At 46.6% G+C, this 16,502-nt stretch overlaps 1 protein-coding gene across 2 annotated transcripts in view; it reads right to left on the minus strand.

The window, feature by feature from the left end:
* The window catches only part of GUK1 (guanylate kinase 1), a 345,694-nt gene that overhangs the window by 269,186 nt on the left and 60,006 nt on the right, over positions 1–16,502 (minus strand). The window contains exon 1 of one of the 2 annotated variants that reach the window (XM_069647072.1): positions 706–863. The exons of the other annotated variant lie outside the window; for it this stretch is intronic. The gene's annotated coding sequence lies outside the window, so the exon portion shown is untranslated. Of the gene's footprint in view, positions 1–705; positions 864–16,502 lie in introns of those variants that run through there. 2 annotated transcript variants of the gene reach the window in all.

The raw sequence follows: 16,502 nt of genomic DNA on the forward strand, positions 1-16,502 counted from the left end.
TAACACTAATTATTCAGAACACAAGGCTGTAACATTGTAGTTCCCAACCAGCATTCAGTATTCTAAATACTAACATCATCTAAAGTATCTTCCATTATTATAAGACCCATGGCTTAAGTAAGGTATCTTAAATTCTGAAGCCGTCAACGATCTACAAATTGTATCCTTGCTTATAATCGCTCTACATAAAAACCGTTTAAAAGTGGCTTATCACTGTCGAGGCAGTAGCGAGGTTATCTTTCTAGATAGCAACAACTAGATCTGAAGGGATTACAAAAACCGGAACCAACAATAAAGACCTACCAAAAAGGTACACAGAAAACTACCGGTATCTTTAACTTTTTTTTAATTTAAAACGGACCTAACCTGGCTGAACAATTGAAGTACCTGCTTATATGGGACATGGGGCATTGCATGAACTCTTATACTTTGAACATGCCAGAAATATCTTCTTCTAACGGTCTAAGTGTTTAGTTTCGAAAGCTCAAGCCTGGTTATCAATAGGCTTTCTTTTCTCACGCTCCCTTATCGAACGTGTCACGCAGTCGTATCTTGTAGTTCCACGTGTCTCAGAGACACGCCCCGCTTGCCATATACCTCTGGCCGAGGACGGCTAACCTAACGACAGCTAACGCTTTTAACAGCGTACTTTCATTGCGATCGCAGGCAAATATTGACAGAAAGCATTTGCAGGTGATCACTTACCTATTCGCCCGCCCAGCTCGCTTCTTCCTCGCAAACAAAGGGACGGAGGTTGGGTTGTATCGTTTGCAACACTGAAGTCCACCCAGACAGCGAAGCTTCCTTCGCATCTAATAATCCTCCCTAAAGCCTCTCGGCTTGCTTTCTCCGCCCAAATCTTTTCTTAAACACTTCACTTCACTGGTTCACGCCCCGGAGTGTCATCCCAGATGCAATTATGGTTTAAGCCAAGGATTTCTTCCGTAAAAACCCGACCAGCAAGTCGCGCCTACACAGCGGCCGTTCCCCTCTTCCCTTTCTTTACCGGGTCTCTGCGTAATGTCTGCCTTTAAACGAGACGTAGTTTTGTGAAGCATTGATTAAAAAGTACTGACAATACCAACGCTCGCGCGTCTTTTTTTGTAAACACTATGAAAAGAAAATTCGAATTCAAACTGCCAATAAAAACCACTCGCCGATATAAATGTCAATATGCTACGTTCTGAATTGCAAAGAAATACGTTAAAGATGTGTTTAAAGACAGCCGCCCACGCACTTGGAAGGCGAGGGTTCCCAAACATTCCTGTTCTCGAGGTTGAGGCACGGGCAATGCTGCTCGCCTGTTGAATACTTGTTCCGTGTCAGGGGCTTGCTGTTCGGCAGCTCTCGGTGGACTACTCTACAAAAGTGGGAGCTAAGAAAAACACACGCTCAAGTTATAAATAGTTAAGGCGAAGAGGCAGTATCAGCACAGAGACAACTAAACTGACTGTGTATAATGCCCGATCGGCCCATTTATGTACCCGTAGAAGGTATTCCAGACTCTGGTGGAAATGTGAAAAGCAACCAGCACAACCGCAGCAAAGGCGTTTCGTTCAATGTAAAAAGTAAAAGCCTCTCTGGCAGGGTTGATTTATTTGCCAGCAGGTCCTACATACACATTCAAAGTGACAGCAACACTTCTTAACAACACGTCTATAATTCTAATAGTACAGAATTTCAATTTTTTGGCTGCCTCAGAAAATTGCCCAGGCAGTGTATGAAAGGCTCTGAAGTTTTTAGATGCATTCGAAGAGCCACGCAGATGTGACACGTACTTCCATGATGTACACGCAACACCTTTCACGACCTCCCAAATCTACATATAAACACGGCACCAGGAAAACTGTAGTTCAGAATAGCCTGTATAGGGCAACCAGCTTCCGAGTAGTTTCATTTCTTAGGTTCTCCATAAACACCGACCCTTCCAACCGAAGAAACGCGTGAATATAAACCACCTGCAATACATTAACTCCATGAATTAACTAAGAAACTATTAACATATTCAGAAAAGAAGAGCCCTCCAGTCTCCCCATATCAACCGTGAAGTCATTCAGACATTTTTGGTGTATTCGAGGAATTGTAAAAGTGCTTTTATAAAAGTAATTCAGACATTTTTGGTGTATTCTAGGAATTGTAAAAGTGCTTTTATAAAAGGCAAAACAAACAAAAAAATCTCCGAATATAAAGAAAAAAAGACCTATCACAGGGGACAATTTGAGAGCTTCAAGTACTGGCTGCCCTAGCACCTCACTTCTATTAAGTGAACAAGGTTGCAAGGCCGTTCAGGAGAGGAGCGGGGTCTACAATTATGTTACATTCAGCTACAAACCACTCTAAATATCTCCAGTATTAGCATATTAACATGACAGAACTATGGAACAACCATGGCCTACCAGTCACCAAATGGCAAGGGTAGGACCACAGCATTTAATCTACAACACTCCCTTCCAGAATCAACGTGGGGGATGAGGGAAGAACAAAAGGACATTGTCCGTATCTATGCACAGCGGTGTCCAAATACCACACAGAATAGTGGAGAAAGGATGACGAATAATCTTGCAACCAGAAAGGACTGATGGATGACGGGAAAGACACCAACAGAAACAGGTACTAGTGCTGCAAACAGAATACAAATGCAAAGCAACACCACATCTCCTCGGCTGACAAGAAGAGGTGGCAGAGTTGCCCTAAAGATAAATCCAAACCATCCAACCATCTGTTCCCCTTCGACATCAGACTTCCCCTCTCGGCTGAAGATAATTCTAATCAATTCCTCGCACCCCTTACAATTTGATTTAAATCCCAAACTCCTCTTGAAATGGTCCGGTCTCTCTTTATCCGTTCCTTCCATCAGCCTCCATCTTGCACCACAGTGTCTGTTCACCCTCTCGACACCACACAGACAAAGCACAGTCAACCCTCACTGGCTCCCTAACTATCTGAAAATCATGTCCTCTCTTGCCATCTCTAGATCCCAAACCTCCTCCACTAAACATGCCTATCAATTTAGCTATGCTCTCGGATTTACTTTAACACCACTACCTACCTCTCACCCTCAACTCGAAACTCTGCATCACACGTTGACCAACTCCTCCACCACCACCACCACCACCACCACCACCACCACCACCACCACCACCACCACCATCATCATCATGGATGCAAGTTCCTCCCCAACCGACCTCTGCACTCCTTACTACACAAATAGGATTCCCTCTATAAACCCAATTCCTTCCACTATATGAGTTTTGTGTAATACAAAAGGTGCAGTAATATTACTCACTTTGTAAATGTTGCTCAAATAGTTGTGTATTGGACTGAAGAAAGCCGTGATGGTAACTCCACCATTCACAGATGCAAACATATATTTGGCTGCATTCTATTAGCCACATCTTCTAAAACCACCTATTCACAAGCAGAAGGATTGCTGTTAAGGTGGGCCCTTTACATGGGCATACCTTAGTACATACCTCAAGAAAGGCAGGTGGTGATATCATTGGCAATAATTTAGTCAGTTTATCATAGCTATCAAAGCTCAGGTCTTCACCTCAAATAATTATGGGATGTTAACATCTATGGAGGCTGTTTGTTTACTCCTAGCATAGCGATTAAGTTCATTGCCTACCTTTTTCTGACCCTCGGGTAGCATCTCTTCCAGTAAACAGTCTCTGGATACCATAGGGGAGAATTCTAAGATAACTCAAGCCGGGCTAGGATTCGCTGCCTCAAATTACATTTTTTTAAAAAAACGGACTGCTGAACAAGCCTCTACAGACCATTAGCCCTCCTCAAAGGCCTACCTTCGTCCTCCCTTGTGCCCCTGAGAAGTGTCCTAAACACAGCCGCACACCTCATCAAAGGTCTACATAGATACAACCACATCACCCCAGCACTCATCGACATTCACTGGCTCCCACTGCACAAATCACCTTCAAGTTTTGTTGCATCATCTATAAGGCAGTCGCCCTCAAGTCATCAGCTACTGCACAGAGAAACTCAGCATCTCTCACTTGCAGACTGGAAATCTGCTGCTGCCGAAAAAGACCAGAAAACAAGCCTTCTCTGCCTACGCCCTATAAGAGTATGGAACCTCTTCCCAGTCAGGATCAGACTCGCTCCTACAATTCAGAAAAGCACTCAAGACCCACCTCTTCAAGGAGTTTCTCAACACCTAGGCCATCACGTCGCCCCAACACCACCTGACTCGCTAGAAGTCGTCCACCCCTACCCACCACCCTGTACAGCTGTACCCCTCCTCTGTATCTTACCCCCCCACTGTACACCTGTCCAGTTACCTCTGACATGGGGTGTTAAGCATCTGTACTTTTGTATACCTCGATAAAGTGCTCTTTTTTTTACAATAACAGTAAACCGAGTGTAGTAATTGCCAGAAAGGTTTTATAAGTAGTCTCACAGACCATGTGTTAATCCTCCTCCATAAGCACTCGCATGTTTGTAAGCCATTTGCTTAAATTAGTATTTTCCCTTCAGGGACGCATTCTCTCAGTCAAATAGAGGGACGAAGCGAAAAAGGCAAATCTGGATGATTCATCTCTAGGGGTTATTTTAATTGAATCGGAGGGAGGAGTTGGGAAGTGGCCAACAAGAGCTTCATGAAACAAAGACATCTTGATTGATTGTCAATCTAGGAGACGGGCTAATATGTAAACCAATGCTGGTGGGTTGAATATGGCTCCTTTTTTGGTTGAATTAAGTCAAGTTTCAGAGAATAAAGCATACCCCCAAGAAAAACCAGAAAGCATCGACTTCTCAAACGCCATTTCCCTTAAAGCAGCATATATTAAAATCTGAGTCCAGCATATCAAAGGTTCAAGTATCCAACACATTGATTGATGGGATACACCACAATAATGGGGATAACGTACAATAGAAGTGGTTAGATGCCGAGACCTTTGTCAAGCAGTTTGTTTCTGTAGCTCTCTAAAACAGAACTATACACACACTAAACGAGGCAGCAGCTAACATCAGGCACAAGCCTTCAGTTGAGTCTTGGATCAAAAGCAGTCCATGCTTTGTTAAAATAAGTAGGAAAATTCAGAAGGACGGTCCCATAGAATGGTTTGATGTGGCACGCACGGTCTAAAAAAAAAATAGTTTCCATGAAATTAAACAGACTCTCGTATAGAAAAGACATCGCAGACAAAAGTTTAAAAACAAAAAAAAACTGACCATAAAAATATAAAGTTACTTAGTCAAATGCACAAGATGTCTTTCATATTGTACTTGAGAAGGATTTTGGAAGTTGGTTGCGTGTGGTTTGAGTGAAACATTTTGAACCATTCTAGACAACCCCAGACTTGCAAGTTCTGGGCGAGTAAATACAACAACTAAACAGTAGCCTATTGCCATTTATGTTTACCTTAACTGATGGACTAAAAAGTCCTCGCCCAGACGGATCCCATGTGATCTCTGTAAAGCCGATTACCTTATATAAACCTCACTACTGGGCAATATACTTAATGCCTTTACAGTTGGGGGGCTATCAACTTTCGTTCGTCAGACCAATTTCACTTGTGGGATCCTCTGAACACTATTTTAAAAAACTGATTTACAAAAAGTTCATGGGTTGAGTGTAGGAGAATCGGAATAGGTCAGACCAAACGTGGGCTCAGTCAAGAGGTAGAATTTGCATTTACACCTCAATAAACCGGTCATGGTGAAGGCTTCAATGGAACCTTCAATAGCCTTTGACTGAACAAACTGAAACAAATTATGGTCTAGAGAGGTCCAGGGGCACCAAACACTATTTTATCAGCATTAGCCGAGTTACATTATGGAACAGTGGCTTTGCCAAGATTCTACAGGTTATGAAGGCACACATTTAACAAGGAGGGTCGCGACAGGGAACATGCTTGCAGCCTCAGTTTCAGTCTGTTAACTAATGCATTGGAATCTTGCCTTGGCTGGGGTTAATCTACATATAGTAGGATGTAGGCTCCTGGCCTATGTAGATAAAGTGATGTTAGCAAGAAAAAACTAAACATGTATTTAAAAAAATCATTAAATACGAACAGGGGTTACTGGATGCATTTATGGAGGAGACACCTGGTGAAACATGAGAAATCGTACTTTGAGTTTAGGGAGGCAGTCCAGTTGCCACCATTGTTGCTTTATTAAACAGTGTACATTAGGGAAGACAAATTCATGGAAATATCTGGGAATTCCGTTTGCTGCCAATAGATTGCAGATGCCTCACATGAACAAGTTACATTAAATAAAAATGAAATGGGGTACCGTTTAGCTTTGCTCCTCACTTGCGGGGAGAGGAGGGAGATATCCAGTACAAGTGGTGGTAAAAAAAAAACATCCAAGAGTTGGGCAGTAGGGTTGTATGCGTCAGGTAAGAAGGCTTTTCAAAAACTCTACCGAGTGCTGCACATTAATTCATTATAAGTCAAATGAGCCTTCCTCAAGCAGCTCTGACGTTTATATGAAATGGTCTGCCATACTTTATGACCCAGCTCGATGTAGTCTGGGGCTTTTGTGGAATACCATTTAGACAAATGGTGCCATATTCACTATGTAAGAATATTCTGATGTTATGTTGGTTGGTACCTTTATCCACATAGTAAAAAGATCAGAGAGAACATTGGTCCCTAGGTTTGATAAACTATATAATTCCAAGAACTGCAAATCAGATAGCCAAGGAGGTGTTGCTTAAAAGTTTGTAAGTCTGAACTGGAAAGACTCAGTTTGTAAATTTTCTTTATTGAACAGTGAAAGACTTCCAGTTAATACATTGAAAAACATCATTCTGCCGTTTGTCATCATTACATATGCATTTACAGTTAACTGCAATGGTTGCTCATATGTTGAATCTGAGAAAGTTAAGCAGTGTTGGGCACCTGGCTACGCAAATATTCTTGAAATGGTCCCCAGATATTCTTGGGTCTGCATGCCAGTGTAATCATCGATATACATGTTTCTTCACAATCGTATACATGGGTAATTTCCCTGAACCACATCTCAATCTTCGGTGCAGCCTTGGACTTAACACTTTTTCTGTATCAGACAGCCCAGGGTGAATAGCCGTTTCTTTTTAACAGAGACCTTCCCAATATCTCCGAATCAATATTTGGGAAATACCGGGGGGATATCAGTGCATATAAAGAATTACAGCCACTTCTTCCCATAACCGAATGACCCGGGGGCAGGACCAGAAGTGTCTGCAACATCAGCACTGCATCTTTTGCAGTTAGGGCTCACCAAAGGGACACATTTAGATAACCTTTCAGGGGTATAGTGTAGCCCGTTAAGCAGCTTAAACTGAATGAGTTGGTGTTTAGCATTTAATGAAACCTCCTCAGTGAGTCTACACCAGCCTGCCCACCTAGCATCATCAAGTGTTTCTCCCAGCTCAATCTGGCAGGATTAGGTGGTAACCGAGCATCCTGGCCCTTCTTATACAAATTAGTCCTCGAGTGTAGCCCGTAGTCACTACCCACTCCTGCGGTTGGCACATGTCAAGTTCTTTAGGGAACCATGACCACTTTGATCTGACTGCCGCTCTCATTCTGTGATATTGCAGCGTTCGGGAGGGGTCTCCGCCAATCTTTTCAGCAAAATCAGTTAGGGTTACATAAATGCACTCTGGGAAAAAGGGCCCTCAGAGTCATTACACCATCAGGGTCCCAATCCTTCCTAGTAGATCTTTCATAGGGTGGGGGGGATGAGCCCAGAGCACCGCCATAGGGGAATAGAGCCAGCATATGGCTCAGGGAGCTGCAATCTCCTGAAGATACTTGACCAGCCATTAACAGTAGTGCGAACCGAGTCAAACGTACAGGTGTCGAGATGTTTGCTAGCAAGCACAACAGTGCGCAGACTTGTGGGGTCCGCGCTATATCTTTCCAGATTAATGTGTAGTGGGAGGGAGTGAGGCGAGTACCAATGATCAGCAAAGTGTGCCCGAGCTACCTCGTAGTAAAGTTCAAAATCAGGCGCCTGAAGTCCACCTTGTTCATATGGCTTGGTCATGGCCTCCCACTTCATACGGGGCGCTTCTTTTACCCAGCAGAAGCCTGTTGCCAAAGATCTGAGTCTATCAAAAAATGTCCTCCCAGGCCACAAAGGAATATTGACAAAATAGTAAAGTAATTTGGGGACAACAACCATTTTCAGAAGGGAGAGTCTACCGTATAATGACATCAGCCTTCTGGACCATATATTCAATTTGTCAGTGAGGGTTATTATATATTTCCAGTGATTCTCAAGAAATAGTGTTTGGTGTTGGGGCAAAACATTGACCCAAGTATTTCATTGCATCTTGTGCCCATCTGAAACCCAAAAGATTTGCCGGAGGGATCGTGGACTCGTTCAATGGGAACAGCTCTGATTTATCCTCATTTATGCAGTACCAAGAGATTATCGTGAACGTGCGCACCTCTCCTAGTATTGGTTGAAGGTTAACTGCTGGGTTTCTGATGAATAATAGTGAGTCGTCGCATATAGCGATACTATGTGGGTACGGCCAGTCATGCAAAGACCACGGTGTCTATGCATAAGACGCAGGATACAAGCGAGGGGTTCTAGGGAAAGAGCAAAAAGCAACGGGGATAAGGGCAACCTTGTTGTGTACCCAAGGCGAGAAGGAATAAAGGGGATATTACAGTACCAGTTCTGACTCTCGCTGAGGAGTAGAGCACCTTTACACATTGGATAAAAAAACTCAACCAGGCCCATACGCCAGAGTATCGAAAATAAAAATTGCCATGACACGGAATCAAACGCCTTTTCGGCATCTAATGAAGCGGCCACAGCTTGCAAATTTGGGTCAATCTGCAAAAGTATCCCAAAGAGTCTCCGCAGGTTATATGTCGTTGCACATCCGGGGATGAATCCAGACTGGTCTGGGTGGACCAGTTCTGACATGTGCGGGAGCAGCCTAGACGCTAACAGCTAAGCTAGGATTTTAGTATCAGAATTAATCAAAGATAGCGGCCGATAGGAGCCCATATTTTCGGGGGTCTGTTAGGTTTCTGAAGCACAGTAATTAGTGCCTCCGACATCGATATGGGGGGAGGGGGTGGAGTACCACGGTGCAAATCTTCCTCCCAAGTGCTGAGTAGATGAGGGGCAAGGACAGAGCTCTGTTCTTTGTATAATTTAATCCCAAATCCATCTGGGCCAGGGGCCTTCCCGGAGGGAAGAGGCCTGATAGACTCAACAATCTCATCAGTGGTTAGAGGAAGGTTTATTGCCTGACCAGCTTCCTCACCGAGCTTGGGGAGTGGTATAGATTCAAGGTATTGTTCCAGTTCGGGGGGGCGGAGGGGAGCACTGGTCTGAGTTGGAATAAAGTGTTCTATAAAACCTATAGAATTCTGTGTTTACAGCTTCAGGAGAATTCAGGATCTCCCCAGTTGCACCAAGTATCCCAGAGAAATGTTGTGTGTCCAAGTCCCCAAGGGTCGCCCGGCCCAGATGGCGACCCGGTCTATCCGCTTCTCCATACCTCCTGGCCTGAACAGGATGATACAGCAGATGGACCTCTTCATCCGCTAGCTGCTGAAAATTTAGGAGTTTACCCTTAAAGCAGCCAAGTAACGCCCGATCACGCGTATGCGCATACTCGTCCTCCAGGTTTTTTGGGTCTGCCTCAGCTACCGCGAGATTACTCCTCGTCTCTCGCAGCATCCCGAAGGCCTTGGAGATTATCTCGCCCCTCACTCACAATTTAAAGGACTCCCATACAGTACCGATTAAGGAAGCCGATGTTATACTCCTTTGGAAGAATTCTATCGACTCAGTGTGTAATCTCTCAGCACTGTCTGATACACATCCCGGGGGCATGTGCCAGAGAGGGCGCAGAGGGGCTGTGTCACACCACTCAAGTGTCAGGGTGATGGATGAATGGTCAAACAAGGTCCGAGGGTAAATCTGAGTCCACAACCCGCGGCGCCAAGGAGGCAGGAATCAACCATAAGTCAATTCTAGAATGTGCATCATGCACTGTGGAGTAATATGTATATTACTGTCTATATGGGTTGCGGCTGCGCCAGGGATCGATAAGCCCAAGATGAGTCATCACTCCTGTCACCATACAGCCTGCTGCAGTAAGTTCCCTCAGCGTGTCTCTAGAGCAATCCAGGGTGCAGTTGAGTAAGGTTGAAATCATCCCCCCAAATAATGTTCGAAAGTGGAACCTCAATCAGGAGGTCGAGGATTTGGGAATAAAATTGGGGATCGTCAACATTAGGGCCATATGTATTGACAAGCACTACCTTAACACACAGTAACGAGCCCCACACTATCACATACCTTCCCAATGGGTCAATACTATGCTTTTATTCTTGCAATTGTATGGAGTGGTGTATTAGAGTGAGCACTCCGCGTGATTGGGATGAATAGCTGGTATAATACCGCCAAGTTCCCCAAGCTTTGGCGAATACTTCATTGGTGGGCCCTAGAGCATGCGTCTCCTGAAGCATTACTATTTTGGGCAAGCATCGGTTTATATATGTAGACACCTTCCTGGCTTTGATAGGGTGGTTGAGGCCATTGACATTCCAAGATCAGGAAGTTAGATTAGTACACACATTTCTCATGGTCAGTGCGGTTTAAGTGCCCTATATGCCAAATCCTCTGCAGAAACGAGGCACAAACATTGCTATTGAAGAGACCTTCACTTGTTTTCAACTGTTGAAAGTACACACTTAGCGTTGGGTCGAAACAGCCCATCAACACCGACCCACCAGAACAACCTCCCCCTACCCACATCACCCCCAACTTGACGATGGTACCCAATTACAAGACATCACGCCTAACCTCATGGGGTGCACTGTGAGCCCACCGAAAACCTTGAACCATGGGGCGCGGGAGTGGACCAGCACCATTAGTAGGATTATACCCAAGTTAAACAATTCTGACTCATATCAGCATGCCAAAGTCAGTCGTTCTCCATAATGTCCGGAACATCCCTGTGCAGGGGAGAGCCCCCACCGCCTCTACGATCCTTCCGTGGGCGTAGTATGTTAGCTTCTATATATGATATGGCATCTCTGAGATCTTGAAAAAAATGCGACCTGCCCCCATGTTGAATCCGTAGTTTGGCAGGATAAAGTAAGGCATATTGCACCTGGCGCATCCTTAGCAGTTTTTTGACAGGGTGAAAGGATTTTCGTTTAGAGAGAACAGCAGACGGGAAGTCAGGGTAGATGTGGATGTCAGAGGATTCAAATCGCAGAGGGCCATTCTCCCTAGCCAAGCACAGGATTACATCCCTGTCATGATAATTGAGTAGCCTAGCCACAATGGTCCTGGGAGGAGCGCCTGGTTTAGGGACCGGTGCAAAAACACAGTGCGATCTCTCCACCAGGAAATGCTGAGAGCCCGGAGGGGGTCGAATAACGACTTAAGCAATTTCTCCACAAATGGTGCTGCCTCAGGAACACCGACATTGCAAACATTGTTACACCGTGAGCGCGATTCAAAGTCATCGCATTTATTTCGCACCCTGTTGAACTCTTGTTGTAGATGCGCAATATCGCGGCCATGTTTAGCAATCCGGTCTTCAGACTCACCCACCCTGGTCTCAACCTTGTGATCCGCGCGCCTTCTTTGTCCAGTTTAGCGAACCAATTGTGGATACAATGTCGTCCAGCTTCGTGTTCACAGCAAGGAAGCCATTTTGTACTGTCGCTAACAAGTGACCTTCTCTTGATGTAGAGGCCGGGGGGACATGTTCCTCCACAGGGGAATCGGCGACGTGAACAGGAGATTTAGAAAGGGTGCTAATGAATGTGTCCATAGGGCCCTCCTTGGACGTTGTGCCTTCAGTCATGGCTCCTATAGTATGTCAGGCGAATTGCGGTACAGAGAGAGCCAAGCTTTGGTGAAGCGCCCGATATAAAGCAGAGTAAGTTTTGCCCCAGTTTCCAGTGCTGAACAGGTGATGTGGGATTCCGTTCACAGCTGCCCCATCGCCAGACCCATACAGCTGGTGCAGGTGGAGTCGTCCAGTTAACTTATGGGGACCTTCAGCCACAGTATGAGGAGTACCCGCGCCGACAGCAGAGCACCAGGGGGGTGAGGGCTGCCATTCAAATCACAGCCGGCAATTGAAAATGTTGATACCACTATTTATGCGCCTGAGCCATTGCACCCCATGACACCCCACCGGCAATTTCACATCAACAGTTTGAGACTGCACCAGGTAGAGCCCGTTAGGGCTGTAAACCAGGGCAGCAACTGTCAAACAGTTCAGCCAGAAAACCCACAACAATCAAGGGGAAAAGCATCAGGTCACACAAACAAGGCCTCACAACACTGATCTGAAGGCACAGGCATCTCAGTGTGCCACAGTATGTATAAGGCGCCCCGCTCAGCAGATCCGCACCGGCTCCAAGCACTGCAAGCCCCAGTGAGAGGCAAAGCAATTATCGGACGCGGGCCGTTGTAGCCTAGTCCATGCAGCGCAGTCACCAGTCAGGAAAGGGCCAAGGTCGCTGGCCACTCCAGCTCCGGAACGCCGGGGCCCCAAGTCCAAGACAGGGTCGGCACGGCACCAGCCGCGCAGGTGGCGCCACCCCCAAGCACCCGCTTAGGATCGCCAGACAGATGACAGCGGAGGGGCGCTGACCTCAAAGGCCCTGCAGTACAGGCTACCCAGCAGAGGTAATCTGCCAGGGCTCATCCGCCACAGGTCCTCCGCAGCCTGCTGGGTCAGCTCACTTCCAATTCCGGAGTTCTTCCGACACAGCCCCTACGTCCAGGGCCCCAGGCTCACAGCAGTCAGGTAGGGAATCAGGCAGAATGGGTGTTGCAGCGGCTCGAGGCTCCTCAGGATATCCGACACCCCCCCCCCCATGCGCAGCTCCAGAGGGGAGAAGCCAGGCACCTGCCGGGAGCCTCCCAGTTCCGAATCTCCTCTCAGCGGCACACCGCACTCCCCAGCATATGTTTCCCGGGTATCAGGCGGATGCAGCGCAGAGGCCCAGCACCCCATGGGAGACGCTCGTATGCTCTCCCCTCCCCCGCCACACACTACAGCCCAGGGGCAGGCCAGCAGGATTTCTGGATGGTGCTAGCGTCGGACCCAGGCACCGATTTTACTCAGGATTTCCGCAGTAGCAGCAAATCATGCTCCAAGGCAAGCGGACAACATCTAATGGCATCCAAGAAGGGAATAGACAGATTTGCTCAGGTTTCGGATGTAGGTGAGGTGGGAGCTCCATGCTCAGGCGGCCATCTTGGTTGGCGGCTCAACTGCGCCCCCGGCCTCTTAATTCTGTCTACTCGAAAGCCCAGCATTATTTTATTATAGTCTAGTTCTACAAATCATTGTGTTCAAGGAAGGCTGTGATTGTTACACCCCCCCCTCCTCCGAGTCGCTAGTTAATGGAGACAGACATTGAGCATGAAGAGGCAATGTCCCTACTGTGGAAAGGACAGACCATAACCTCCTTCTGAAGGCGACATTATCATCGATAGAAAAAAAGAAAATGAATTGTTCCAATCCGCTCTAAAAAAGGAACATATGGTCCAATGCAAACCACTCCTGAGATTTATTTCTAAAGAGCACAACAAAAGGAATGCTTACTAAATCAAGCTGTGGCTCAAGTATTAGGGTTGTTGTTTGCAATTATAGATATTAACTGTGGTACTGTTCGTCTAAATATATTAAAGTTTTGTTTTCTATATTATACAGAAATATATTTATTAGTGCGCGTCTATATTGTAGATGAGTATACTCTAAAACAGATCTGACCAAGTGGAGGAAGCTGCAGAATAAAGGGAAGTAGAATATTTTTAAGTATCAGCCAGAGCAGCTGTGGGGAGACTTGCGCAAACAATGTAGGTGGAGTCATTTTGGTCAACACATTTTAGTGTGATCCAGGGTCTGGAGTGTGAGGTAGGGGAGAACGGGTTAAAGCACGAGCTAGGTGTTGGTGCTCAATGGTAGAGCAAGGAGCAGAGAAACTCAACTCACCTTCAGTCCCCTCTCACGTACACAAACTCTCCACTACTGTCTAAGCAATTATGGTCTCTACCATTCAATCAACTCCCCTCTATCTGCCCATACCTTTGCCCTAGGCTTCTTTAAAATCTCCAAAAGGGGAAGCAGTGTCTGCCCTCCTTTCACCTCCCCCCGATCCTCAACTTAAAATTCCACCACCTACTATCTCCATCATCTCTTGGCTTTTTCACCAACCACCAGACAGTCAAGCCATCTTGTGCAAAATCACAAACTACAGCAAATGCGCCAGACTCCATAGATACCATGCACACGTAGACTCTTGGATGCCTACACAACGCAACACGACCAAAACAGAGTTTATGACCTGCAGTAGGACACCACCAAAGTCCTAAAACATTCCCTGGCCAGATGCAATAGGCAGGATGCAAAACCCTATGCATCACCAGTGGCCTTCAGCAAGGCACAGGAATCAATTGCAAGGCAATTCATCCCTAACCAACCATAAAGAATTATTCTATGCAGCAACACCACCTTAGCACAGTGGCCAACTTAAACCAGAATGGCATGGGGGAAATGGATTAAAGATGGCCTTGCACCCCTTGAAGACAATTTTTTTCTTTAGAAGAAGAACCATAACATGGCTTGCCAAGGGCCATCCCTCCCCCTCTCTCTCGTCTAGTGTGGTTGTTCCTTCCCTAGCCCAGGCGTCCCTCAACCCCAGGATTGTCTCTGCATATCAGTACCTTCTACTGCCTAAGAATCTGCCTGTCTGTTGGGGATGGCCCTTTCTAACCATCTCCCTTAGGGAACAAAGTAGTCGCTAACCTAGATGCTATATGTAATGTAATGAATACGTGCTTTCCAGACACTGAAGCTACACTTGGTCCTTTCCATTCATTTTCTATTTTTAGCTAACCCTTTTCTTCTACTCTTTGTCTCTACCTCTCTCCCTCAGATGTTCGCTCTCTACTCCCCTCTGCTGTTCTACAACTCTCCCCACCACCACTACCCCTCTACACATCATGGTTCGCTCTATGCACCCCACCCATACATTCTCTCATTCACTCTACTTCCCTTCTTTCTCCCACTCTCCATTAGCCCCACTCAGACAACTTGCACACATTAAAACCCAAGTACCACTCTGTCAACAACCAATGCCTCAACTTACACAAGCCTTCAGCAATCCTACTCCACGCTCCACTACAATATTCTTCCTCCAATTGGTCCCCTTTCTCCATTTACCTCACTCAAATAACCCACACCTTATGCTTTCCCGTGCCCAGTTTTATCCTCCCCCTTTCCTTTCCATTCCATTCGCTGTCACTTGCCTGCTTATCTGGGCCACCCACTGGGTTGCCTTTTCCCAAGGGAGTGACTATTTACATAAAAGGGGTCTTAATCCCCGTCCCTTCATCGTTTGCTGTTCCGCTGGCTCTATGTTTATTGATTGATTTATATTGCGCACCAAACCCGGGGCTATCAGAGCGTTTACAAGTACATTTAACATTTTCAAGTTGCACAAGGAAAAGTTAGTCGTTATGTACAGTAATGGAACAGGGAACATCAATATAATACAATAGATGATACATTCCGACAATTAACATTAACCAGGCAATCGCTGCAATCGCAAAGTCTCAATTTTCGCAAACCGTTCATGCTGGGTTACCCGGGGGACCGCTCCGCAGCCCGGTCACAAGTAAGGGAATATTTGTGGGTTTTGCATGGTGGGAGGAGATTGCTGTGACACAAGATCTGCATACTAGCTGGAGTACTATTCATTGTTCTGGTCTGTCTCACATAGCACGTTTGATCCGCTGGTCTGGTGTGGGGGGGGGGGGGGTTTGCACTGAGGCATGGCAGGTCTCCACTGTCTCTACTGCGACTGGTGCCCACCCAACTTGCACACCAGGCCTCTGGGGCAGGACTGGCTCTGGTGAAAACCCTGGCAGGGCTCCAACTCCAGGTTCAGAGGAGTCCCCATTCCAACTTGACAGGGTAAGTTCCCAGACACACTCACAAGGGGGGCCAGGGGAGAGGTGATCTAATATTTTCCTCTGAACCAACTCTGAAATTTTCTGCCCAAACACCCCTCTAAAGAAAATTACCACTTCAACCTTCAGAAAACGGCTAAAAACCTGGGGGCGCTGTTGCGCACGACCAAGATGGCCGCCTAATGTGAGCGCTCCGGCCCGACAGAAATCCGAACTATATTTGAATCCTGTTTCGGAGCCCCCAGCGGATAGTGGAGTCGAGCATAAGGTGCACCTTGACCCAGTCCACACCTGACTGAAATCCCGAGAGCGACGGACTAAAACTCACGGAGATATCGGCTTTGGCGTGGTGAGCGGGAGAAGGCCGGGGAGTTGGCCGCGAGGGACATCCGGCAGGTCTGCGCCCCACGCCGCTGACGCTCTGGCCAGAGAGACAGAGAGGTGGGGCTCCTGTGCCACGCTCGCGTAGTTGGGCCCGTGGACACTGCGGAGCGACTGGGGTGGCTCCCCCTGGGTCCCGTACGCATGGCTGTGCGGACAAATGTTGCTGGCTCGTGGGCCCTGCTCTG

The sequence above is a fragment of the Ambystoma mexicanum genome, chromosome 2q (assembly GCF_040938575.1).
Source record: "Ambystoma mexicanum isolate Mex_15411 chromosome 2q, UKY_AmexF1_1, whole genome shotgun sequence".
NCBI classification, from domain to species: Eukaryota; Metazoa; Chordata; class Amphibia; order Caudata; family Ambystomatidae; genus Ambystoma; species Ambystoma mexicanum.